This window comes from Pseudophryne corroboree, chromosome 6 (genome assembly GCF_028390025.1).
Source record: "Pseudophryne corroboree isolate aPseCor3 chromosome 6, aPseCor3.hap2, whole genome shotgun sequence".
NCBI classification, from domain to species: Eukaryota; Metazoa; Chordata; class Amphibia; order Anura; family Myobatrachidae; genus Pseudophryne; species Pseudophryne corroboree.
Window position 1 is genome coordinate 294,103,473 of NC_086449.1, and position 27,700 is coordinate 294,131,172.

Consider the following 27,700-nt stretch of genomic DNA (forward strand, 5'->3'; position numbering starts at 1 on the left):
AGGGGTAAGTATATTCTATGGGTGCGGTGTGGGCCCCCCTGGACATAGGGGCCCGTGTGCACAGCACAAACTGCACCCATTATAGAAACGCCTATGATTGCTGGGCATTGTAATGTGCCTGGCGCAGAATGCACAATCAGGCTGAACACTTACTGTAAAAGCAATGTGGTGCTAGTGCACTTAAGCGTTGGTGATACAGAGAAGATTGGCAGCCTTAATGGCTGTAGCAGGGGTTCATCCATATACATAGGATGGCAGAGGAGAAGAGCAGTGTCTCCTCTTCAATAGCACCTCACAGCACCTCTCCCGCCTCCCCTCCAATGTATGCCTCACAGCACTCTACCACCTTCATAGTCCAGCTCACAGCACTCTCCCCCACCTTTAATGTCAGCTACACAGTACTCCCCCCCCCCCTCCCCCCACCTGGGCCCCTACAATATCCTCCCCACGGCACTTTTCCTGTCCCTTTAATGTCCACACCACAGCAATAAAGGCCCCTTTCCCTGGTCCCTTTTATGTCCATACCACAGCACTCACTCCCCACGGCCCCTTTATTGTTCACACCACAGCACTCCCAACTGTCCCCTTCAATGTCCACAGCACTCCCCCACAGGGTTGGACTGGCCCACAGGGGTACAGGGGAAACCACCGGTGGGCCCTACTGCCTGGGGGCCCACTGCCTCCTCTAGGCATCAGGTTCCATACTGTGCTGTTTCTAATCTAGTACATTATCATGCATGCACCACAGTATTTACAGTATATATGTATCTAGGGGACCAACACTTGCAAAATGGTTAGGCAAACCAATGTGGCGGCTCGGCACACCCTCTCTAGAGACTGGCCACACCCCTAAACATGGGTCCTACCACTGTATTCCCCCGGTAGGCCCTACATGCCCAGTCCGACACTGCTCCCCCATCCCTTCAATGTCCACAGCACAGCACTCCCCACCTCCCCCCGAACCCCTTAGATGTCCACACCACAGCACTCCCCCACAACCCCTTCAATGTACACACCACAGCACTCCGGTCCCCCAGCAGGTTTAATGGGGGTAATTCCAAGTTGATCGCAGCAGGATTTTTGATAGCAACTGGGCAAAACCATGTGCACTGCAGGGGAGGCAGATATAACATGCACAGAAAGAGTTAGATTTGGGTGGGTTATATTGTTTCTGTGCAGGGTAAATACTGGCTGCTTTATTTTTACACTGCAAATTAGATTGCAGATTGAACACACCACACCCAAATCTAACTCTCTCTGCACATGTTATATCTGCCTCCCCTGCAGTGCACATGGTTTTGCTCAGTTGCTATCAAAAATCCTGCTGCGATCAACTTGGAATTACCCCCAATGTCCGCAGCACATCACACTCCCCACACGGACCTGCTGTTGGAGCCGTGGCAGGTCCCAGTGCCTGCCAGCTCTATCAAACGTGACAAAGACAACAGCAAAGCTAATCTCCTTTGAAAAACAGGCCCCTGTGCTACCCCTGGATCTGCCAGTACATACACCATACCAACCTATAACCTCCTTAATAGCCTTTTGGAATCTTTTCTGAGTTGATAAATTTTATAGGACTCTGGCGACTATCATCTGAGAAAACTATTTGAGGAGCATAAGATTTCTTTGTCATAAATAGCCCTCTTGACACACTATTACGCTTTGGCCATACCTTACTAATGTATGTCCTGCCTCCTAGTCCTAGTAGCACTAACACAGGTAATTAGGCACTTACCCCATCATGTATGATGTGTTTTGTGCGTTGCCGCAAATAATTCTCCAGAATGATTGACAGAAATATTAACTTACTGTTTACTTAATTTATATTTGCTGGGTTAATCCTCAAATTTGCCACATTATTCCTTAAGGATGTATACCTTACAAACATTTAATATCTCCTTTAAATAGGGGATATGTGTTCTCTAATCTTTGGACCATGGGGGTAATTCCAAGTTGATCGCAGCAGGACATTTTTTAGCAGTTGGGCAAAACCATGTGCACTGCAGGGGAGGCAGATATAACATGTGCAGAAAGAGTTAGATTTGGGTGGGTTATTTTATTTCTGTGCAGGGTAAATACTGGCTGCTTTATTTTTACACTGCAAATTAGATTGCAGATTTAACACACCCCACCCAAATCTAACTCTCTCCGCACATGTTATATCTGCCCCCCTGCAGTGCACATGGTTTTGCCCAACTGCTAAAAAATTTCCGGCTGGGATCAACTTGGAATTACCCCCATATCACCATTAATTATATGTTTAAGTCTTTTCAATATTCTTACACATACACGAATTAAAAGTTTTATTATAAAAAGTGTGCCCCAAGGAGGAGTTTTTTTTCCTCTTGTCTATCCTGCCTCTTTGATTCGCCTGTATTTAGTACATACAGATGGTATAATGATTAGCATTACTGCCTCACAGCATTGAGGTCATGGGTTCGATCCCCACCATTTCCCTAATGGTGTAAAGTTTGTATGTTCGCCCCATGCTTGTGTGGGTTATCCACCCAGTGCTCTGGTTTCCTCCCACAATCCAGAAATATACTGGTAGGTTAATTGGCTCCTGACAAAAAATTAACCTGAGTGTGGATGTACATGTGCTTAGGGCAGACTAGTTGGGCCAAGAGATTTTTTATCTGCTGTCAAATTCTATGTTACTCTTGGGGAGCACCACCAACACTCTGATTTGATGGTGAATTTAAGCCACCTGAATCTAAAGTAAAACAATGGTCACGATATTACATTTCATTTGTATGACTTGTGTGGAATCATTCCTTCTATCTTTTGCATCATTAGGCACTAAGGGGGTCATTCCGAGTTGATCGTAGATGTGCTAAATTTAGCACAGCTACGATCATAAACTCAGACATGCGGGGGGACGCCCAGCACAGAGCTAGCCCGCCCCGCATGTCAGTGATGGCCCCCCCGCACAAATACAAAAGCATTGCACAGAGGCGATGCCTTTGTATTTGAGGAGTAACTCCCGGCCAGCGCAGCTCCTGCGGCTGGCCGGGAGTTGCTCGTCGCTCCTGATGGGGTGCAGCGGCTGTGTGTGGCGCCGGCGCATGCGCAGTTCCGACCCCAACGCTGCGCTGTGACAAAGTGCAGCGAGCGATCGGGTCAGAATGACCCCCTAGGGGCCTAAATCAGAGTTGATCACAGCATCAAATTTGTTAGCAGTTGGGCAACACCATGGGGGTCATTCCGAGTTGTTCGCTCGCAAGCGGATTTTAGCAGATTTGCTCATGCTAAGCCGCCGCCTACTGGGAGTGAATCTTAGCATCTTAAAATTGCGAACGATGTATTCGCAATATTGCGATTACACACCTCGTAGCAGTTTCTGAGTAGCTCCAGACTTACTCGGCATCTGCGATCATTTCACTGCTTGTCGTTCCTGGTTTGAGGTCACAAACACTCCCAGCGTTCGCCCAGACACTCCCCCGTTTCTCCGGCCACTCCTGCGTTTTTTCCGGAAACGGTAGCGTTTTTTCCCACACGCCCATAAAACGGCCTGTTTCCGCCCAGTAACACCCATTTCCTGTCAATCACATTACGATCGCCAGAACGAAGAAAAAGCCGTGAGTAAAAATCCTAACAGCATAGCAAATTTACTTGGAGCAGTCGCAGTGCGGACATTGCGCATGCGCATTAAGCGGAAAATCGCTGCGATGCGAAGATTTTTACAGAGAGAACAACTCGGAATGACCCCCTATGTGCACTGCGGGGGTGGGGGGCAGATATAACATGTGCAGAGAGAGTTAGATTTGGGTGGGGTGTGTTCAAACTGAAATCTAAATTGCAGTGTAAAAATAAAGCAGCCATTATTTACCCTGCGCAGAAACAAAAATAGGATTTTAATTACCTGCCGGTAAATCCTTTTCTCGTAGTCCGTAGAGGATGCTGGGGTCCATTTTAGTACCATGGGGTATCGACGGTTCCGCAGGAGCCTTCGGCACTTTAAGACTTTTCAACAGTGTGAACTGGCTCCTCCCTCTATGCCCCTCCTCCAGACCTCAGTATAGGAACTGTGCCCGAGGAGATAGACATTCTCGAGAGAGGAATTACTATTAAACTTGTGGCGAGATTAACACCAGCTCACACCATCCATAAACAACATGTCGGCTAACATGGCCTTTAACATAAGTCATGCCAACCAGCATGCATAACGCAACCGCAACAGCTGTTAACAACTGAACACATGAAACAATAGGGGTCATTCCGAGTTGTTCGCTTGCTAGCAGATTTTAGCAGCATTGCACATGCTAGGCCGCCGCCCTCTGGGAGTGTATCTTAGCTCAGCAGAATTGCGAACGAAAGATTAGCACAATTGCGAATAGAAAATTCTTAGCAGTTTCTGAGTAGCTCAAGACTTACTCCTACACTGCGATCATTTCAGCCCGTTTCGTTCCTGGTTTGACGTCACAAAAACGCCCTCCCCCGTTTCTCCAGACACTCCCGCGTTTTATCCTGGCACGCCTGCGTTTTTTCCGCACACTCCCAGAAAACGGCCAGTTTCCGCCCAGAAACACCCACTTCCTGTCAATCACACTCCGATCACTTCAACGATGGAAATTCTTCGGTCGGACGTGAGTAAACCTACTAAGTTTTGAGCTAAAATACTTAGCGCATGCACACTTTCGCCTTAATCGCTCCGTTGCGAAAATCAGCAACGAGCGAACAACTCGGAATAACCCCCATTGTGCAAAAAGATAAACGTAATCAGCAGGAAAAATGAGCACTGGGCGGGCGCCCAGCATCCTCTACGGACTACGAGAAAAGCATTTACCGGCAGGTAATTAAAATCCTATTTTCTCTTACGTCCTAGAGGATGCTGGGGTCCATTTTAGTACCATGGGGACATACCAAAGCTCCCAGTACGGGCGGGAAAGTGCTAATGTTCCTGCAGAACTGACTGATCAAATTGAAGGTCGTCAGCAGCCAAGGTGTCAAACTTATAAAACTTATCAAATGTGTTTGCACCCAACCAAGTAGCAGCTCGGCAGATTTGCAAAGCCGAGAGCCCCTGGGCAGCCACCCAGGACGAACCCACTTTCCTTGTAGAGTGGGCTTTTACCGAAGTCGGTAACGGCAATCCTGCCGTGGAATGAGCGTGCTGAATGGTACCCCTGATCCAGCACGCAATAGTCTGCTTAGAAGCAGGACCCAATCTTGTTGGGGTCATAGAGGACAAACAGGGATTCTGTTTTCCTTATCTGAGCCATTTTTGCAACATAAGTCCTCAGCGCTCTGACGACATCCAAGGACCTTGAGATGGCTGAGGTGTCAGAAGCTACTGGCACCACCATTGGTTGGTTGATAAGACACAACTTTCGGAAGAAAGTGCTGATGTGTTCTCAGTTCAGCGCTATCTTCATGAAATATCAAATAAGGACTCTGTGAGAGAGCTCCTAACTCAGACACTCATCTGCCTGAAGCCAAGGCCAACAGCATGACCACTTTTCAAGTGAGAACTTTAACTCCACCACTTGCAGAGGCTCAAAACAGTCCGATTTAAGCAACTGCAACACCATATTAAGATCCCATGGCGCCGCAGGAGGCACAAAGGGAGACTGGATGCGCAGAACCCCTTTCACGAACGTCTGGACCTCAGGAACAGAAGTCAATTGTTTCTGAAAGAAAACTAACAAGGCCAAAATCTGAACCTTGATAGATCCTAATCTCAATCTAGAATCCACACCTGCCTGTAGAAATAGGAGAAGTCGTCCTAATTGAAACTCCACCGGAGGAGACTTCTTGGTTACACACCAAGATACATATTTTCTCCAAATACGATGGTAATGTTTGGACGTTACCCCTTTCCTGGCCAGAATAAGTGTGGGAATTACTTCACTGGGAAGGGGCTAGGATCTGGCGCTCAACAGCCATGTCGTCAAACGCAACCGCGGTAAGTCCTGATAAACTAACGGTCCCTGCTGAAACAAGTCATCGCAAAGAGGAAGAGGCCGAGGATCTTCCATTAATAACTCTTGAAGATCTGGATACCAAGCCCTCCTTGGTCAGTCCGGAGCAATGAGTATTGCTCGAACTCCTGTTCTTCTGATGATCTTGAGAACTTTTGGGGTAAGTGGAAGTGGAGGGAACAGATACACCGACCGAAACACCCACTGTGTCACCAGTGCATCTATCGCTATTGCTTGTGGGTCTCTTGAGCTGGAACAATATTTCTGAAGCTTCTTGTTGCGGCCTGATGCCATCATATCCACTTGAGGAACACCCTAACAACTTGCCACCTCCGCAAAGACTTCTTGGTGGAGGCCCCATTCTCCTGGATGGAGATCGTGTCTGCTGAGGAAGTCTGCTTCCCAGTTGTTCACTCCCGGAATGAAAATTGCCGACAGAGCTTTTGCATGTTTTTCTGCCCAGAGGAGTATCTTTGTCACCTCTGCCATTGTTGCTCTTTTTGTTCCGCCTTGACGGTTTATGTAAGTTACTGCCGTTACATTGTCTGGCTGGATCTGTATGGGACGACCTTGAAGAAGGTGTGCCGTTTGATGAAAACTGTTGTACGCAGCTCTCAACTCCAGAATTTTTATGTGAAGGCGAGTTTCCTAACTTGACCCTCTTCCTTGGAAGCTTTCGCCTTGCGTGACTGCTCCCCATCCTCTGAGACTTGCATCCGTGGTCATCAGGATCCAGGCCTGAATCCCGAACCTGCGTCCCTCCAGGAGGTGAGAAATTTGTAGCCACCACAGGAGCGAAATTCTGGCTTTCGCTGACAAGATTATCCTTTGATGCATGTGGAGATGCGACTCTGACCACTTGTCCAGTAGGTCGCACTGGAAGACCCTGGCATGGAAACGGCCATATTGTAGCGCCTCGTAGGCTGCTACCATTTTCCCCAACAGGCGAATGCACTGATGAATTGATACTGTTCTTGGTCTCAAACGTTGTCTGACCATGCTCTGGATGTCCTGAGCCTTTTCCACCGGTAAAAATACTCTCTGTATCTCGGTGTCCAGTATCATTCCCAAAAATGATAATCTCATTGTCGGCTCGAACTGCGATTTTGGAAATTTGATGATCCAACCGTGCTGTTGAAGCACCTTCGGGGACAATGCTATGTTCTGGAGTAGCTTGTCCCTGGATCTCGCTTTTATGAGATCGTCCAATTATGGAATTATGTTGACTCCTTGTTTGCGAAGAACCATCATCTCCGCCATCACCTTGGTGAATATTCTCAGAGCCGTGAAGAGCCCGAACGGTAATGTCTGGAATTGGTAGTGGCAATCCTGAACCGCAAACCTCAGGTATGCTTGATGTGGCGGGTAAATGGGGACATGCAAGTAAGCATCCTTGATGTCCACCGACACCAGAAATTTCTTTTCTTCCAAGCTGGAAATCACAGCTCTCAAGGATTCCATCTTGAATTTGAACCTTTTCAAATAAAGATTCAGAGATTTTAGGTTTACAATCGGTCTGACCGAGCCATCCGGCTTCGGCACCACAAACAGGCTTGAATAAAAACCTTGGTTTCTTTGTTCAGCAGGAACCAAGGCAATTATTCTGTCTTGACATAATTCGTGTATTGCGTTCAGGACATTTGTGCCGTCCTGAGCAGAAACTGGCAAGGCTGATTTGAAAAAAAAAAAAATCGGCATGGGGAAGGTCTTGAAATTCCAACCTGTAACCTTGGGATACTATCTGTAGTATCCAAGGATCCAGGTCTGAGTGAAGCCAGACCTGGCTTAAATATAAAAGACGTGCCCCCCCCCCTGTCCCCCCCCCCCCCCCCCCAGATCGCACTCCTGCATAGGAGCCCCAGCGTCATGCTGTGGCTTTTGCAGAAGTAGTTGCTGATTTTCTACCTTTTCCTCTCCCTTTTTCTGTGACAAAAGGGGTACGCTTAGCCTTTTTGTACTTGTTGGGCCGAAAGGACTGCATAGTATGAGAATGCAGGCCGATCTAGCAGCAGCGATAGCGATGTGCGGGGCCCGCGCATCGCTATCGCTGAGGGGGCTACATACGGAGCGATCATGCTGATATTCTAAGCAATCTAGTCAGATTGCTTAGAATATTGCTCCGTGAGTACCCACCTTTAATGTCTTAAAGTAACTATGTCTTAGGGAAAGTCAAATACAGCTTACAATAAAACAAACGTAAATTAGACTTTCTATGCAAAATAATATGTGCAAAGATTCTTAGCAATTAAAATCAAGATGGATTAAAGTTTACCCTTAAAAAAACGGAGGCCATCAAAAATGTTAAAGGTCCACAAATATCACATTTAGAAGATACATCACCAATCTGGAATGTGAATGCATACAACAATTAAAAAAATAAATAAATATATATATATATATAATTTTATTCACCAAAAGTTATGGCGATCAGCTCAATATTATAAAATAAGATACTGTTACTAGATAACTTGAGTCCTTTTTGAGAAAAGTGTTATATACATATTATTATTATTATTATTATTATTATTATTATTACTACTGTGGTATTATGGTTTATTATATTACATCTGCATGGAAATAAATTCTTGCCCCGTCACACAGCATTACAATATACATATTGTGCAGGTTCTGTGTAATCATTTTCCTTGTTAAGCTCAATCGGTTTATTTGTTTGTATAACACTGTACTCTAATTTTCATTATCCGTATCTGCTTATAAGCACTTGTGCTTATTTTTCTTGTAACATTTCCCTGGAGCTTAGTGTCAAGTTGTTTTCAAAATGTGATGACATTAGTTTATATCCAAAGCAAGCTGGCCTCATCATCCACTAGGAAATGAATGTGGATCGCTTTTTTAACCTATGGCATGTGTTACTACAAGACATTCCTTGTTTTCTACACAGATACAGAATGACACGTTGTTTTCTTCCTAGTTGTAGCCTGTGATTGGATGATTTATATAAAGTAAGCTTATTCTCTACCCAGCTACCAAGTCAGAATGACAGACTCAGATACAACTGGTGAGGTCAATCTAGGTTACAGTCAAAGTGATAATACTTTAATGGAGAAAGGGTTTAAGTAGAGTTTAATGCAGTCTCGGTTTTGTTGTTTACAATCTGACCTGCTGCAAAACTATAAAAAATGCATATGTAATAAAAAACAAATGTGAACAGTAGTAGTATCTGTGAGGTTAGAGGGGACAATCCTCTCTTGCAGTTAGTCCTAATCACATCACAGTAACATATCACTGAATAGGAAAAGCTCCTGATCACTCTCCTTAATTTTCTAAATTAGCTGAATTTTTTTGTGCTATATCCATACAAATGTTCCATTTTTGGGACAGATAGAATGTTCTAAAGGGGGGTACTCACGGGAGAGATATGTGCTGAGCGATCTTAACACAGACCGCTCAGCACACATCTCTCACCCCGCTCAGCACAGCGCGATGTGCTGAGCGAGGGGGAAAGCCGACGGGGGGCCGCTCACTTCACACAACGGTGAAGTGAGCGACCCGCTAGATTGGCCTGCATGCAGCTCAATCTAGCATCGGCGATAGCAATGTGCGGGGCCGCGCATCGCTATCGCTGGGGGGCATACACACGGCAGATCCGTGCTTAAAATCTAAGCAATCTAGCAAGATTGCTTAGATTTTAAGCACGGATCTCTCCGTGTGTACCCCCCTTAACTATAAGTTAAAACGTTTTCATGATTCTTCCCATACTGTAGACACTGCCTAATGAACAATTAACTATAAAAAATACATAACATTTTTATAACGGTGTATAATTTTTGGAAAGTTTAAAAAGAATACAAAGCAATGTGTAATAATAATAGTAGATTAATATTCACATGGAAATACAATCATGTTATAAATGCCAAATACATGTAATATCACAAATATGTAATTCCTTGACTTTTTGTAACATTGAGATCCTAATTGAAATACAGATTTAATTACAGTGCATCTGGATAGTATTCACAGCGCTTCACTTTTTCCACATTTTGTTATGTTACAGCAGTGTTTTTCAACCACTGTGCCGTGGCACATTAGTGTGCCCTGAGCAGTCTCCAGGTGTGCCGCCATAGAAGCCACAGCCAGGCCCGTCAGTGTTTTGCAGCTGAGGCTCTGGAACAATCAATACTGGTGGGTTTAGTGGCTGTAGAGCCAGTTCTAAGTTCAGGCCCGGGCAGTGTTGGGCTCTTCTGGCTTTCCAAGATGTGGCTCAGGCGTTACCTATGGAGAAGCTGCGACATGACATCCTAGGACACGCAACTGCACCATGCATCACCATTATATTTGAGTGTGCCTTGGCAATATTTATATCTTGTTCAGTGTGCCGCGAATTGTAAAAGGTTGAAAATCTCTGTGTTACAGCCTTATTCCAAAATGGAATAAATTCATTTTTTCCCTCAAATCTCTACAAACAATACCCCATAATGACAAAGTGAAAAAAGTTTTTTTTTAGATTTCTGCAAATTTATTACAAATTAAAAAAACTAAGAAATCACATGTACATAAGTATTAGCAGCCTTTGCTCAATAGTTTGTTGATGCAACTTTAGCAGCAATTACAGCCTCTAGTCTTTTTGAATATGATGCTACAAGCTTGGCACACCAATCTTTGGGCGGTTTTGCCCATTCCTCTTTGCAGCACCTCTCAAGCTCCATCAGGTTGGATGGGAACCGTCAGTGCACAGCCATTTTCATATCTCTCCAATTGGATTCAAGTCTGGGCTCTGGCTGGGCCACTCATGGACATTCACAGAGTTGTCCTGGAGCCACTCCTTTGATATCTTGGCTGGGTCGTTGTCCTGCTGAAAGGTGAACCGTCGCCCCAGTCTAAGGTCAAGAGCGCTCTAGAGCAGGTTTAAATCCATGGTGTCTCTGTACATTGCTGTATTCATCTTTCCCTCTAACCTGACTAGTCTCCCAGTTCCTGCCGCTGAAAAACATCCCCACAGCATGATGCTGCCACCACCATGATTCACTGTAGTGATGGTATTGGCCTGGTGATGAGCAGTGCCTGGTTTCCGCCAAACATGACTCTTGGCATTCACGCCATAGAGTTCATTCTTTGTCTTATCAGACCAGAGAATTTTGTTTCTTATGGTCTGAGAGTCCTTCAGGTGCATTTTGGCAGACTCCAGGTGGGCTGCCGTGTGCTTTAATTTTTTACTAAGGAGTGGCTTCCGTCTGGCCACTCTACCATACAGGCCTGATTGGTGGATTGCTACAGAAATGGTTGTCCTTCTGTAAGGTTCTCCTCTCTCCACAGAGTAATGCTGTAACTTTGACAGAGTGACCATTAGGTTCTTGGTCACCTCCCTGACTAGGGCTCTAGGAAGAGTCCTGGTGGTTCCGAACTTCTTCCATTTACGGATGATGGAGGCCACTGTGCTCATTGGGCCCTTCAAAGCAGCAGATATTTTTCTGTAACCTTCTCCAGATTTGTGCCTTGAGCCAATCCTGTCTACAGACAATTCCTTTGATTTCATGCTTGGTTTGTGCTCAGACATGCACTGTCAAGTATGGGACCTTATATATACACAGGTGTGTGCCTTTCCAAATCATGTCCAATCAACTGAATTTACCACAGGTGGGCTCCAATTAAGCTGTAGGAACATCCCAAGGTTGAGCAGTGGAAACAGGATGCACCTGAGCTCAATTTTGAGCTTCATGGCAAAGGCTGTGAATACTTATGTACATGTAATTTCTTAGTTTTATATTTTTAATACATTTGCAAAAATCTCAAAAAAAATTTTTTCATGTTGTCAGTACGGGGTATTGTGTGTAGAATTTTGAGGGGAAAAATGAATTTATTCCATTTTGGAATAAGGCTGTAACATAACAAAATGTGGAAAAAGTGAAGCGCTGTGAATACTTTCCGGATGCACTGTATGTGCATGATTGGCGTCTATAACTGTGGGTGCAAAAACAGTTTGGGGGAAAAACAGCATAAGACAATTCGATGTTATGCTCCCAACTACAACAATGGTGGTCATTCTGAGTTGTTCGCTCATTGCCGATTTTCGTTATATTGCGATTAGTCGCTTACTGCGCATGCGCAAGGTTCGCAGAGCGCATGCGCTTAGTTATTTTACTCAAAAGTTAGGTATTTTACTCACGGCATAACAAGGATTTTTAATCGTTCTGGTGATCGTACTGTGATTGACAGGAAGTGGGTGTTTCTGGGCGGAAACTGGCCATTTTCTGGGCGTGTGCGAAAAAACGCTGCTGTTTCTGGGAAAAACGCGGGAGTGTCTGGAGAAACGGGGGAGTGTCTGGGCAAACGCTGGGTGTGTTTGTGACGTCAAACCAGGAACGAAACTGACTGAACTGAACGCAGTGGCAGAGTAAGTCTCGAGCTACTCAGAAACTGCAAAGAAATTTCTATTCGCGATTATGCGAATCTTTCATTCGCAATTCTGCTAAGCTAAGATTCACTCCCAGTAGGCGGCGGCTTAGTGTGTGCAAAGCTGCTAAAAGCAGCTAGCGAGTGAACAACTCGGAATGAGGGCCCATGTACAGCCAAAACCTTGAAGTACTGGAGAAGTTTATTTTGCACCAGTTAAAGTTATTAAAGAAAAAAACAAATGCTTTTAAAGTGTAACAATAATTAGGATATTTCTGTCAACAAATAAGGATAAATATTATGACCGGGGTGGGGGGTGGGGCCTAGCGTCTGTGGAGGAGAGACGTGCTTCTTCCCAGCTCCTGACTCATTCATTATTTATTTGTTTTATTTACCTCCCCAAAGCTCCCCTTTGCCCATTTTTATCTTCCTGCCCCCCTCCTATACCTCTTCGGCTGCCTGCCCGGCCGGCGCTACTGAGACGGGGAGTGCACTCTGCATTCCCACGGGTTGTGGCCTGTCCGTGTGCAGGCCCTGGGACCTGGATTTCGGGGCCGTCTGCCACGGACCTCCGGGGAGCCTGCTGTGGGTCTGCGGTGCGATGGAGAGCCGGCCGGACCTCCCGCCCGCCCGCGAGCCCCGGCACTAACTATCCTCTGTGTGACGCACTAGCTCCCCGGACACTGCTCTCCGCAGCTTGGAGGCTCCTGCTGCGGCTCAGCCCTCCGGATCCCTGCTCGGCGGCGGCCATATTGGGGCTCCCTGCTTCCCACATTACCTCCTGGCCAGGCTGCTCTTCCACCATACAGGAAGCCTCCAATACATATAATTACAGCCCCTGTTCATCTTCTCTCCCTGCTGTTCCCTGAAGGCTGCTGTGGACTTCTGACACCCTGGTCGGCTGTACACTCCAGGACTCTGCCTGCTGCTGCGTTGAGGTACCCTGCTATATTGAGGTGACCCCTCTACCCAGTCCCTCTGTAGCCTCGGGCCCCTTTACAACTCTCCCATAAGGTATATGTCCCAGTACAGGTGCACTCTATACTACTTTATACCACTTCTAGAGCTCATCAGAGCCCACTGCACTCTGCCTTTCTGCTGTATTTACTGCCACTGTGTCTGGGTGGTCCTCTGCCAGACGGAGGCTGTCGGCTGACCCGGGTCCTCTGTGGTTGGTCGCCCTACTCTGCCTCTAGGACTCCAGCAGGGGGCAGACGCGGCTATTCGTATACTACATATATCTTCCAGGCGCTGATTTTCTGGATGTAAATTCCCTGTTTAGCAGAGCCGGCCATAGGCATAGGCAAACTAGGCAATTGCCTAGGGCATTTGATATGCCTAGGGGCATCATCAGCTTCTGCTGATTAAAATGATATGTGGCATGCCTATATTCTGTATGTAGCATTTCATATGCAGATACAGCCACAATCTCACACAGTATATTGGCATGCTGCATATCAGTTTAATCAGCAGAAGCTGCTTGTGCATCCTAGCCACATAGCAATGCAAATAAGATGCATTTTCATTTAAAAAAAAAGGTGCACGTTAGCATTGATGCAAGAATTGTGAGGACACGTCTGTATCCAAGCAGAGGCAGAGGTCACAGTGTTAGTGGAAGTGTGAGTGCTGTGTGCATGTGAGTGGGTTGGTTGTGCAGTACTGTTCAGAATATGTGTAAGGAGCATTATGTGTGTCATGTAAAAATGCTTTAATAATGTGCAACATATGTGTAAAGGGCCACTATGTGTGTCATTATGTGTATAAGGGCATTAATAATGTGCGGCATATGTGTAACAGGGTACTACTGTATGTGTGTCATTATGTGTATAGGGGCACTTATAATGTTCAGCAAATGTGTAGGGGACACTATGTGTGTCATTATGTGTATAAGGGCATTAATAATGTGCGGCATATGTGTAAGGGACATTATGTGTAAAAGGGCATTAATAAAGGTTGTCATAATGTGTAAGGTGCATTATGTTTATAAGGACATTAATGTGTCTCATATGTGTAAGGGGCATTACTGTGTGGAATTGTGTATAAATGCATTACTAATGTGTGGCATTATGTGTATAAGGTGCTCTACTATGTGGCGTTGCATATAGAAAGGGCACTACTGTGTCGTCTAATGTGAATAAAGAGCAATAAGGTGTGGTGTAATGTGAATAAGGAGCAATTCAGTGTGATGTAATGTGAATAAGGGGCTCTACTGTGAGGAGTAACGTTTATAAGGTAAAGTGATACTACTGTGGGATGTAATATGAATTATGGACACTATCGCAAGATACAATGTGAATAAAGTTGCAGCACTGTGTGGCGTAATTGGAATTGGGGTTACTATTGTGTGGCCATGCCCCTTCCCAGCAAGAAGATGCCCCTTTTTGGGCTGTGCGTCAAATGTGCGAACTGTTCCTATTTAAAATATAGGGGGTACAAGGACTGCTATGGGTGAGGGGTGATGGTGTTGGGAAAGAGGTGCAAGGTCAGAGGCAGAACCAGCGGTGGTGCTAGGGGGCACCAGCCAAAATCTTGCCTAGGGCATCATATTGGTTAGGGCCGGCTCTGCCTGTTTGTCCCGCTATGGCGGTGTCCTCAGTGTACTCCCAGTCTCTAACAAGAAGGAAATATTGCGATATTGCAGGAGCCATCTGACGCGATACAGCTCCACCTCCTCTACAACATTATTCTTGTCGAACACTTCTCCTATACGAATACTTTGAAAAGTTTGTGCGGGCGCAGGCCATGTTACCCCGTCCTACCTCACCCTGAGATTATGGGGATGGCTGCCGCTGGCTGACACCTGGGAACTCATTTTGTATGATTATGCTGGTAACTACATTGCGCACATTCCGTGAAGCTCCATCACATGACCTCTAAGACGCCCCTCTACATTCTACTACTTTAATGGTAAGAGCCAAAAAGGGAAAGCAGCCATATGGCTCCAAGCAGGCCGCTACCTCTCCCGCCCAATCCAGTTTATACAGATATTTAACTCCTGAGACAGCCACGAGTCCGTCAGACGCTGATTACGCTTCTACCTCTCCTCTGTCAGTAAATACGGTTATGGCGTCACAGGTCCCCCGCAGCCCAGTTGCTACTGTGGATCCTACCATGGCAGATATTTTGTCTCACCTCCGCTCTCTTCCTACCAAAGACGATCTCCCCACGAAACAGGACTTTGTAGAATTGGAGAAGAAGATAAATGCCGCCATCAAAGTGGAGATCTCTACACTTAAGACAGAACTCTCACACATGTCCAACCGGGTTTCAGATGCAGAAGACCACTTAGAGGAATTCGGCTCTTCTCACAGACAGCTCCGAGAAGCGGTCTCACTACATGCACAAGAACTGTGGGCCATGCAACGCCGTCTTGATGACCTGGATAATAGGGGAAAGCAGAACAACCTCCGCGTGCGTGGTCTTCCTGAGGATGTACAAGGGCCACATATTGTCGATACTCTCACTAAGATCTTTAATGAGATTACCGACGCTCCTCCAGACAACACGATCCTGTTTGATAGGGCGCATCACGCTCTACGCCCGAAGGGACTTCCATCTGAGGCACCCAGAGATGTTAACTGTCGCCTCCATTACCACCATGTTAAAGAGGACATTCTCGGCAAGGCCCGTAAACTCGACGAGATTGAATACAATGGAACCAAGATCCAAATATTCCCAGACCTCTCATGGCACACCCTCCAACAGAGGCGCTTGTTAAAACCCCTCACGGACGCTCTCCAGAAAAAGAACATTTGGTTTCGTTGGGGTTTCCCTTTGAACATACAAGCCTCCCACGAAGGCTGCCAACTGGGCTTACAGTCACCTAATGACCTTGAACAGTTCTGTTTCGCTCTCTCTATACCTAAACCGCATCTAGAAGATTGGACCATGCTTCATACTCGCCTCGAGCCTCCGACTCTGCCTGCTCCGAGACCGCCTTGGACTCCTGTGTCAAGACGGAAGGGGAACCATTCTTCAGCGAGCAGGGGCCCTCCTTCCTCAGTCACTCGATGGACTGTCTTGGCAGACATGATCCTTGCTAACTTGACCTGCGTTGCCACTCATGACACTACAGATACGTATACATTCATAATGTTTGATTCATGATTATTACATTGTTATATGTAACCCTGAAGTATACAAATCTACCTGCTTCCCTGTTCAATTTTTAAATGCGTTATGGTTTGCTTCTTCCCTGATCAACTGTCCTTTGGGACTTCTTGTAGCCTTGATGTTATTTCTTGTGTTTTAAATTTAATGTGCCATGTACCGTTTCTTAATGTTTGCATATGTACGGTTTCTTCTCTCTACACTTTGACAAGCCGTATTCTCACTGAACAGGGCATATCGGTTCCCGGTAGAGGCTGCGGCTACCCTTCCCCAGTTGGGTTGTTCCGCAATCCGAACTTGGAGCATGGGGCGATGGTTACACCCCACATGCTCCAACAGCGGACTATCTTCCTTTGTGCTAGCTAGCACAACATTGTATTTTTACGTTCAGTATTTCCACTTTTCTTTCTCTTCTTCTATCGTTATATACGCTTTACCGTTTTATCTTGTTTCCTGTCTTTACTCCCTTTTTCTTTTCTTTTTCCCCACTCTTTATTTCCATGTGTCTCACATTGAGGTTGTCTACTCCTCTTGCTTTGCCGTGGTTCGGTGTTGTTGCCTATTTGCTATGTTTGTGTATTTTCTTTTCCCATGGCACCATCTAGCTCAATGACTGTCAAACTATGCTCCTTCAATGTGAAGGGCCTTAATATGCCTGAAAAACGTTCCACTCTGTTACGAGAACTTCACACAGAAAGAGTGAGTGTAGCGTTCCTGAAAGAAACGCATTTCAAACAGTCTGCTGCTCCTCGACTCGGTAACCACTACTATCCCCGTGTATTTTGTAGTAACAACTCCATGGGTAAATCTTTGGGAACAGCGCTATTGCTTTCCCGTAGACTTCCGGTAACAGAAATCTCGCACCACATACTGATTGAAGGTAGATGCCAGCTGTTGAAATGCAAAATATTAAATCAAATGTTTACATTTGTTAATGTGTACTTCCCTAATACAAAACAAAAACAGTTCTTCCTGAAAATATCCCATCTGGTAGACCCACTGAGAGAAGGCTGTCTGGTTATAGGTGGTGACTTTAATTGGTCTCTTGAGCCCCTGTTGGATTGTTCCTCTGGGTCCTCCCATATCTTAATGAAGAACCATCGTAAAATATGCCAGACATTACATGAACATCAATTAGTAGACGTCTGGAGGATCCAACACCTCACTGTCACAGACTACACTTATTTTTCCCCACCCCATTCGGTTTATACACGTATCAACTATTTTCTGATAGATCATAGAAACTTGCAGCTTTTTTCTGATACTCATATTGGCCAAATCACCTGGTCAGACCACACCCCAATTTTTGCAACCATAACTCCCCCTGATGCATCCCCTAGACCGTGGACATGGCGGTTTAATGAGCTTCTTCTGCATGATCCACGTATGACTGCGGAACTTTCTCACGCTATAATAGGTTATATTTCTTGGAATGATATCCCTGATAATTCTGCTGTTGCGGTCTGGGAGGCGCATAAATGTGTTTTGCGGGGTAAGTGTATTCAACTGGGGACCCAGTTAAAGAAGGAGAGAGAATCCCAATGTAGACAGCTATTAGCTTGCATCCAACAGCTCGAGACACACCATAAGTCTTCACTAGATGAGGCTGTGTTACGGGAACTCACTGAAACTAGAGCAGCTCTTAATAAGCTTCTCCAAGACAAAACTAAATGGGTCCTACGTAAAAGCCGTCATAAATTCTACCAATGGGGGGATAAACCTGGCTCTATGTTGGCTAGAGCACTGAGAGCCCAAAGATCACAGACATATGTTCGCTCAGTAAAGGTACCTGGTGGGACCACAGTACATTCCTTTCCACAGATTGCGGCAGCGTTTCAAGACTATTACACTGATCTTTATAACTTGAGGAGAACCCAAACTCCGACTACAGTACCTCCACCCTCAAGGGCGATTGACAGTTATCTCTCTTCGGTTGCATTTCCTAGACTTCAAGATGAGGACATAGCCTCTCTCGAACAACCGTTCACCATAGAAGAATTGGACTTTGCCCTGTCTTCCACACCTATCGGGAAAAGCCCGGGCCCAGATGGATTCCCAGTGGCATACTACAAGTCATTCCAAGCCCACCTCATGCCCCTTTTTCTGCGAGCCTGCAACACAATCTCTAAAGATACTGCTTTTTCCTCACATTGTCTTGAGGCACATATCACTGTGATCCCCTAAAGAAGGTAAAGACCCCTCTCAGTGCTCTAGTTACAGGCCGATCTCCCTGTTAAATAATGACATAAAACTCTACGCAAAAAATGCTTGCTAATAGGTTGGGCCATCTTCTCCCAAGTTTGATACATGGCAATCAGGTTGGTTTTGTTCAAGGACGGGAAGCAAAGGACAATACCACTAAAATCATAGATCTTATCCACCATGTAACTATGCATGGTACCCATACAATTCTACTCTCTACAGACGTGGAGAAGGCTTTTGACAGTATTGATTGGCGGTTCATGGAGGGCCTTCTCCGACGTTTGGGTTTAGGGCCTTTCTGCCTTCACCGCATTTTAGCTCTTTACAAATCCCCTTCTGCTCAAGTACGAGTCAATGGGGCCCTCTCTGATCCCTTTTTAATCAAAAATGGTACGAGACAGGGGTGCCCATTATCCCCCCTCATTTTCATCTTGTGGATGGAGGCATTGGCGAGAGCTATACGAGCAAACAATGATATTAAAGGTATATCGCTGGGTCATCATGTATTCAAACTAGCGTTGTTCGCAGACTATCTTCTTGCCACTATCTCCTCGCCTGTAACTTCCCTTCCTGCCCTGATGCACGAATTTGATAGGTTCAGCCAAGTCTCCAACTTTAAGATAAACTACTCAAAATCGATTGCCCTGAACATATCATCTCCTCCATGTCACGATCCGGGTATCTGGACGCCATTACTTACCCTTCAGATGCCTCCTAAGGCTGGCTCAGCGTTCCAGGACCGGATCCCGCTGTTCCTGAGTTTCCACATGCAGAATGTCAGAGTGGTGATTTCATCAGCCGCGGCCTCCGCTGTGCCCGCGTGGTTAAATGTGCGCTTGTCAGTCTGGCGTCTCCTGTCTCCTGTGGCCGGCGTCGCCATTACTGTTTCAATTCTCACATGGATTACAAACCAAACTTCCCTCCAAGTGTCTGCATGGGCGCAGCCATCTTGGATTTTGTCATCTGAGCATTTCCACCAATCTGCTGTCTGTATTGTTGATTTGCATAATTGCCTAGCCAACCCCTTCCTTGCTGCAGGTATAAGTAAGCTGTGCCTGAGCAAGGAAGGCGTCAGTGCTTTGGTTGTCTAACCTAGTTCCAGTTTGTCTCTCTCCTGTGGTTGTCTTCCAGGTTCCAGCTCCTGTCTCCAGACTTCTGCTATAGAGACCCGCACCAGCATTCCATCTGCGGTGTAGCCTGACTCTCCGATCCATTCTGGACTCACCTGTTTCCAGTTACAACAATCACCTGCTTCCAGCCCAGCTTCCAGCAGTGTACAGCTTCTCTTAAAGGGCCGGTGTCCTTTCTGCAGTTTACCACTCTCCACCGGTATTATTATTTCACCGCTTTCAAACTCCAAACTTCATCAATCACCTGCTTCCAGCCCAGCTTCCAGCAGTGTACAGCTTCTCTTAAAGGGCCGGTGTCCTTTCTGCAGTTTACCACTCTCCACCGGTATTATTATTTCACCGCTCTTAAACTCCAAACTTCATTATTATTTCATCGCTCTCAAGTTCGTTTATTATTTAACTGGTTCCAGCCAGTATCCACTCCGTACCAACAACAGTCTGGTTCCAGTCAGTATCCACAGCAGCCGTTTTATCTTCAGCAACCCAGCCTTTCCTGGAACACCAGCTGGTACGATCCTGGGTTCTCTCCATTGCTACAGTCAGGTCTGGTAAGAACTTTCCAACTAGAAGATTATAAGAACTGTCTCACTCTACCAGTGCCTGTGGCCCTTGCCACCCTGTAGTACCCAGGAATTGTATTTATCCTCTGTTGACTTTTATGTTTCCTTTACTGCTGCTGTGTTACGGAGTTTGTCATAATAAACATCATTGACTTTTATCTTGGTTGTCGTGGTCACGCCTTCGGGCAGTTATTCTACATGTTACTTACATGTCTAGGGGTCTGATACAACCTCCCAGGTTCCGTTACATCTCAGCCCCTACAACTGAGGCTGCCTCCCGTCAGCTCAGGCCCTCAGTTGTGACAGTAAGCACTGACCTAATGAATCCAGCCGGAGACCAGGATCAAGCGGCCAGGCCAATGCAAGAACTGGCAGCCCGACTTGAACATCAGGAGGCTGCACAGGGCCACATCATCCGCTGTCTCCAGGATCTCTCTACACGGCTGGATGGGATTCAAACGACCCTCCGTGGACCTGGCACGTCCGGTGCGTCCACTACAGTGACACCAGCTGTAACCCCACCCACCTTACCCATTTCCAGTCCACATCTTCATCTTCCAACGCCAGCAAAATTTGATGGATCTCCAAGGTTCTGCAGGGGATTTCTCAATCAATGTGAAATCCACTTTGAGCTTCTACCTGGCAATTTCTTCAGTGACCGTACCAAAATTGCCTATATCATCTCCCTTCTCAGTGGCTCAGCCCTTGACTGGGCATCACCTTTATGGGAGAAGTCTGATCCCCTGCTATCCTCCTATACTGACTTTGTAGCTACATTCAGGCGCATCTTCGACGAGCCAGGCCGGATAACATCTGCTTCATCTGAGATTCTCCGTTTACGCCAGGGAACACGTACTGTGGGACAGTATCTTATACAGTTTAAAATCCTGGCATCCGAACTGGCATGGAACGACGAGGCCCTGTATGCTGCATTCTGGCATGGCTTATCAGAACGCATCAAGGATGAGTTAGCTACCAGAGACTTGCCCTCTAAGTTGGATGAGCTAATTTCTCTTTGCACGAAGGTTGATCTACGTTTCAGAGAGAGAGCAACTGAGCGAGGAAGATCATCTACTCCTAAATCTTCTGCTCCTCCTCCTCGTCAACCATCTCCATCCAAGGATGAGCCTATGCAAATTAGTCGTTCTCGTCTATCTCCCGCTGAGCGCCGAAGACGTCTCTCTGAGTCTCTCTGTCTCTACTGTGCAGCTCCGTCGCACACTATCAATGCCTGTCCCAAACGTCCGGGAAACTCCAGATCCTAGCTCGCCAAGGAGAGGGCCGGCTAGGAGTAATGATCTCCTCTCCATCTCCTCATGACTGTAACCTCCCAGTGTCGCTCCAAATTGCTCAACGTTACAGGAACGTCATTGCCCTCCTTGATTCCGGAGCAGCTGGGAATTTCATAACCGAAGCTTATGTTAAACGGTGGTCCCTACCCACCGAGAGACTGTCCTCGTCCATCTCTTTGACTGCCGTGGATGGCAGCAAGATTTTTGACGCAGTCATTTCCTTAAGGACTCTTCCAGTTCGTCTGAGAGTGGGAGTTCTTCATTCTGAGTATATTTCTTTTTTAGTGATTCCAAGAGCCACACATCCAGTGGTTTTAGGCCTTCCATGGCTCCATCTCCACAACCCATCAATTGACTGGACGACTACGCAAATACTGGCATGGGGTCCCTCCTGTGCTGAGACTTGTTTAGCCAAAGTTCTTCCTGTTTGTTCTTCCTTCCCCAGGTCATCTGATGTTCCGCCTCCTCCATATCAAGACTTCACGGACGTGTTCAGTAAAGCCTCTGCTGATATCCTTCCTCCTCATAGAGAATGGGACTGCCCAATCGACCTCATTCCAGGGAAGGTTCCACCGCGAGGCCGAACTTATCCGTTGTCTCTGCCTGAGACACACTCCATGGAAGAGTACATCAAAGAGAACCTGGCGAAGGGTTTCATCCGACCATCTTCTTCTCCAGCCGGCGCAGGCTTCTTCTTCGTTAAGAAGAAAGACGGTGGTCTGCGTCCGTGCATCGACTACAGAGGTCTGAACGACATTACCGTCAAGAACCGATACCCTTTACCCCTGATTACCGAGCTCTTTGATAGAGTTAGTGGTGCAACTATTTTCACAAAGCTGGACTTGAGGGGTGCCTACAATCTCATCCGAATCCGTGAGGGTGACGAGTGGAAGACCGCCTTTAACACCCGTGACGGACATTATGAGTACCTCGTCATGCCCTTCGGATTGAGCAATGCTCCAGCAGTCTTCCAGCACTTCGTGAATGAGATTTTCAGGGACATCTTGTACCGCCATGTCGTGGTTTATCTAGACGACATCCTCATCTTTGCTAATAATCTCGAAGATCATCGTTTCTGGGTAAAAGAGGTTCTTTCCCGTCTCCGTGTCAATCACCTCTATTGTAAATTGGAGAAGTGTGTGTTTGAAGTTAAAACCATTCCGTTTCTAGGTTACATTGTGTCCGGTTCCGGACTAGAGATGGATCCTGAGAAACTCCAAGCAATCCAGAATTGGCCTATACCCTTAAGCCTCAAAGGGGTCCAGAGGTTCTTAGGGTTCGCCAATTATTATAGAAAATTTATACGAGACTTTTCCACCATTGTGGCGCCTATCACTGCATTAACCAAGAAAGGTGCTAATCCGTCCAAGTGGTCCGAGGAAGCTACACAGGCCTTTCACCTTCTGAAGCAACGGTTCATCTCTGCACCAGTTCTGAAACAGCCCGACACCGACTCTCCTTTTATCTTAGAGGTAGATGCCTCCTCCGTTGGAGTAGGAGCAGTGTTATCCCAGAGGGCCAAAGATGGACATCTACATCCTTGCAGTTTCTTCTCCCGGAAGTTCTCCCCAGCTGAGCGCAACTATGCCATTGGCGATCAGGAGTTGCTAGCCATCAAGCTCGCTCTGGAGGAGTGGAGATACCTGTTGGAGGGAGCTTCCCACTCAATCACCATTCTTACCGACCACAAAAATCTTTTATATCTCAAAGGCGCACAATGTCTGAATCCTCGTCAGGCCAGATGGGCACTTTTCTTCTCTAGGTTTGACTTTAAACTCCAGTTCTGTCCGGGTTCTCAGAATCGTAAGGCCGATGCCCTTTCCCGCTCATGGGAGCAAGAAAATGAGTCCGAGTCTGCAGACAAGCATCCTATTATTAATCCGTTGGCATTCTCCACGGTAGGGATGGACTCTACGCCTCCACCAGGGAAAAGTTTTGTTAAGCCAGTTCTAAGGAAGAAGCTCATGCATTGGGCCCATGCTTCCCGTTTTGCTGGACATACAGGCATTCAGAAAACCCTTGAATTTATTTCTAGGTCCTACTGGTGGCCAACTCTGAAGAAGGACGTTATGGAATTTATTGCCTCCTGCCCAAAGTGTGCCCAACACAAAGTCTCCCGCCAGTCGCCTGCGGGGCAACTGGTTCCATTATCTGTTCCCCGTCGACCTTGGACCCATTTGTCGATGGACTTTGTTTCCGATCTACCTATCTGCAACAAGTTTAATACCATCTGGGTGGTAGTTGACCGGTTCACCAAGATGGCACATTTCATCCCTCTCACCGGTCTTCCGTCAGCTTCCAAGTTGGCTCAAGTGTTTATACAAGAGATCTTCCGACTTCACGGTCTTCCTGAAGAGATCATCTCGGATCGTGGAGTACAATTTGTAGCCAAATTTTGGCGAAGTTTGTGTCAAGCCCTCCAAGTCAAGTTAAATTTTTCCACGGCTTACCATCCTCAGACCAATGGTCAAACCGAGAGGGTGAATCAGGACTTGGAGGCCTTCCTCCGTATATATGTGTCTTCCTCTCAAGATGACTGGGTTCAACTCCTTCCTTGGGCCGAGTTCAGCCACAACAATCAATACCATTCCTCATCTTCTTCTACACCATTCTTCATTAATTATGGATTCCACCCTAAAGTCCCAGAATTCCAACCGCTTCCCGCAACTTCTGTTCCAGCAGTGGATGTCACCTTGCGTCAGTTTTCAAATAACTGGAGGAACGTCCGCGCAGCCCTGCTTAAAGCCTCATTCAGGTATAAGAAGTTTGCCGATAGAAAGCGTAGAGCGGTTCCTGCTCTCAAGGTGGGTGATCGTGTGTGGCTGTCCACGAAGAATTTGAGGTTGAGAGTTCCCAGCATGAAATTTGCACCTCGCTACATCGGACCCTTCAAGATTGAACAAGTCATCAATCCTGTTGCCAACAGGTTACAGTTACCATCCTTCTTGAAAATACCCAGGACATTTCATGTTTCTTTGTTGAAACCGCTGATCCTGAATCGGTTTCATTCCGCACTTCCTCCAGCTCCCAAAGTTCAGACTCAACGGGGAGTCGAGTACGAGGTGGCCAAGATTTTGGACTCACGTTTCCGTTACGGTCAGTTACAATACCTCATTGACTGGAAGGGCTATGGTCCTGAAGAACGCTCTTGGACCAATGCCTCAGACGTCCATGCTCCTGCCTTGGTCCGAAATTTCCACGCAAAGTTTCCTTTAAAGCCTAAGAAGTGTCCTGGGGCCACTCCTAAAGGGGGGGGTGCTGTCACGATCCGGGTATCTGGACGCCATTACTTACCCTTCAGATGCCTCCTAAGGCTGGCTCAGCGTTCCAGGACCGGATCCCGCTGTACCTGAGTTTCCACATGCAAAATGTCAGAGTGGTGATTTCATCAGCCGCGGCCTCCGCTGTGCCCGCGTGGTTAAATGTGCGCTTGTCAGTCTGGCGTCTCCTGTCTCCTGTGGCCGGCGTCGCCATTACTGTTTCAATTCTCACATGGATTACAAACCAAACTTCCCTCCAAGTGTCTGCATGGGCGCAGCCATCTTGGATTTTGTCATCTGAGCATTTCCACCAATCTGCTGTCTGTATTGTTGATTTGCATAATTGCCTAGCCAACCCCTTCCTTGCTGCAGGTATAAGTAAGCTGTGCCTGAGCAAGGAAGGCGTCAGTGCTTTGGTTGTCTAACCTAGTTCCAGTTTGTCTCTCTCCTGTGGTTGTCTTCCAGGTTCCAGCTCCTGTCTCCAGACTTCTGCTATAGAGACCCGCACCAGCATTCCATCTGCGGTGTAGCCTGACTCTCCGATCCATTCTGGACTCACCTGTTTCCAGTTACAACAATCACCTGCTTCCAGCCCAGCTTCCAGCAGTGTACAGCTTCTCTTAAAGGGCCGGTGTCCTTTCTGCAGTTTACCACTCTCCACCGGTATTATTATTTCACCGCTTTCAAACTCCAAACTTCATCAATCACCTGCTTCCAGCCCAGCTTCCAGCAGTGTACAGCTTCTCTTAAAGGGCCGGTGTCCTTTCTGCAGTTTACCACTCTCCACCGGTATTATTATTTCACCGCTCTTAAACTCCAAACTTCATTATTATTTCATCGCTCTCAAGTTCGTTTATTATTTAACTGGTTCCAGCCAGTATCCACTCCGTACCAACAACAGTCTGGTTCCAGCCAGTATCCACAGCAGCCGTTTTATCTTCAGCAACCCAGCCTTTCCTGGAACACCAGCTGGTACGATCCTGGGTTCTCTCCACTGCTACAGTCAGGTCTGGTAAGAACTTTCCAACTAGAAGATTATAAGAACTGTCTCACTCTACCAGTGCCTGTGGCCCTTGCCACCCTGTAGTACCCAGGAATTGTATTTATCCTCTGTTGACTTTTATGTTTCCGTTACTGCTGCTGTGTTACGGAGTTTGTCATAATAAACATCATTGACTTTTATCTTGGTTGTCGTGGTCACGCCTTCGGGCAGTTATTCTACATGTTACTTACATGTCTAGGGGTCTGATACAACCTCCCAGGTTCCGTTACATCTCAGCCCCTACAACTGAGGCTGCCTCCCGTCAGCTCAGGCCCTCAGTTGTGACACTCCATCAGTGGTCTCAGGCCATCAAAGTTCTTTTCCCTTTTCTTGGCACACGTCCCATCTTAAATACTTGGGAATTCTTCTATCCCCAGACGTCTCGCAACTTTATCAACTCAATTTTCCTCCATTGCTCCTACACATTAAAAGAGACTTTTTGAAGTGGTCATCATTGAAGTTGTCCTGGCTGGGTAGACAAAACACAATTAAAATGAATATTCTGCCCAAAATTTTGTATCTATTTCAAACCTTGCCCATTGCTATACCTATGTCATTCTTTAAAGAGCTACAATGTTTAACACTAAGATTTATACGGGGTTCTGTTAGGCCTCGGATTCCACAATCCACACTAATACTGAGCCGTTCTAGGGGGGGGGCCTTCACTTACCTCATTTTTTAACATACTACCATGCCACTCATCTAGCCAGGATTGTCGAGATGTCCAGATTACCTGTCTCAAAGCAATGGCCATTGATAGTAAATCACGCTACTGATACTCCATCTCACGTCCTTCCTTGGATTAAAAAATGCCTCCAGCTGAAGCACCCTACACTGACGCCCACACTATGAACGTGGGAAAAGTATAGACAACTTCCATTTTTTAGCCCGGGTATTTCGCTCCCTACCCCTCTATTTGAGAACCCTGACTTCCTCCCAGGTTGTTCTGCAACTGGAATAACATGCTGGATGTCAGCAGGTATCACCCGAATAACCCACTTGCTCTCTGATGGTGGGGTGCGGTCCTTTGCAGAACTCCAAAAAGACCATGATATTCCTGCCCGCTCCTTTTGATTCTATCTTCAGGCCTGACATTATGCAGCCTCTCTGTCGGCTGGTACATCTCGTAGGTCTCCTACTAAGTTTGAACTGCTATGTCTGACTAACGCACGTCCGCAACACCTGATCTCCCAACTATGTCAATTGTGCTCTGATGGTGCCTGTTCTCAACAGCCGTCCTATGTGTTAGCCTGGCAGAGGGACCTCGGCAGAGATCTAGAGGAAGACCAATGGGCCCGTATTTACACATACACTTTTGGCAGCTCTTCCTCGCTCCAAGTGCTGGCAACTCAATACAAAATTCTGGCTAGATGGTATAGATGCCCATTGCAGCTACATAAAATGTTCCCATCTGTACCTGACACCTGCTGGCGTTGCAAACAGGCGAGAGGCACACCCCTTCATATTTGGTGGGAGTGCCTGATATTGATAGTCTTTTGGCAGACTGTCCACAAGGTTACCAGTGATTTGACTAGCTTATCCTTACCTTACACACCTGAATTTTGGCTGTTCAACTTGATGGATATCCCTCTGCCAATTTATAAGAACTCACTACTTAGACACCTAATGAATGCTGCCAGGGCAACTATACCGTGCTATTGGAAATCCCATTCATGTCCTTCTATCTGTTAGGGTCTCCTGCTCTGTGCTGCCACGTCGTCATGGCAACCGGGAGACAAGTGCTAGCGGAGTAACCTGAGCGTAGCTGATACTCCGGTTCGGGTCTTTTGCTGTGCAGTGGTAACAGGCTCTGTGCACGGCAGGGGATCCGG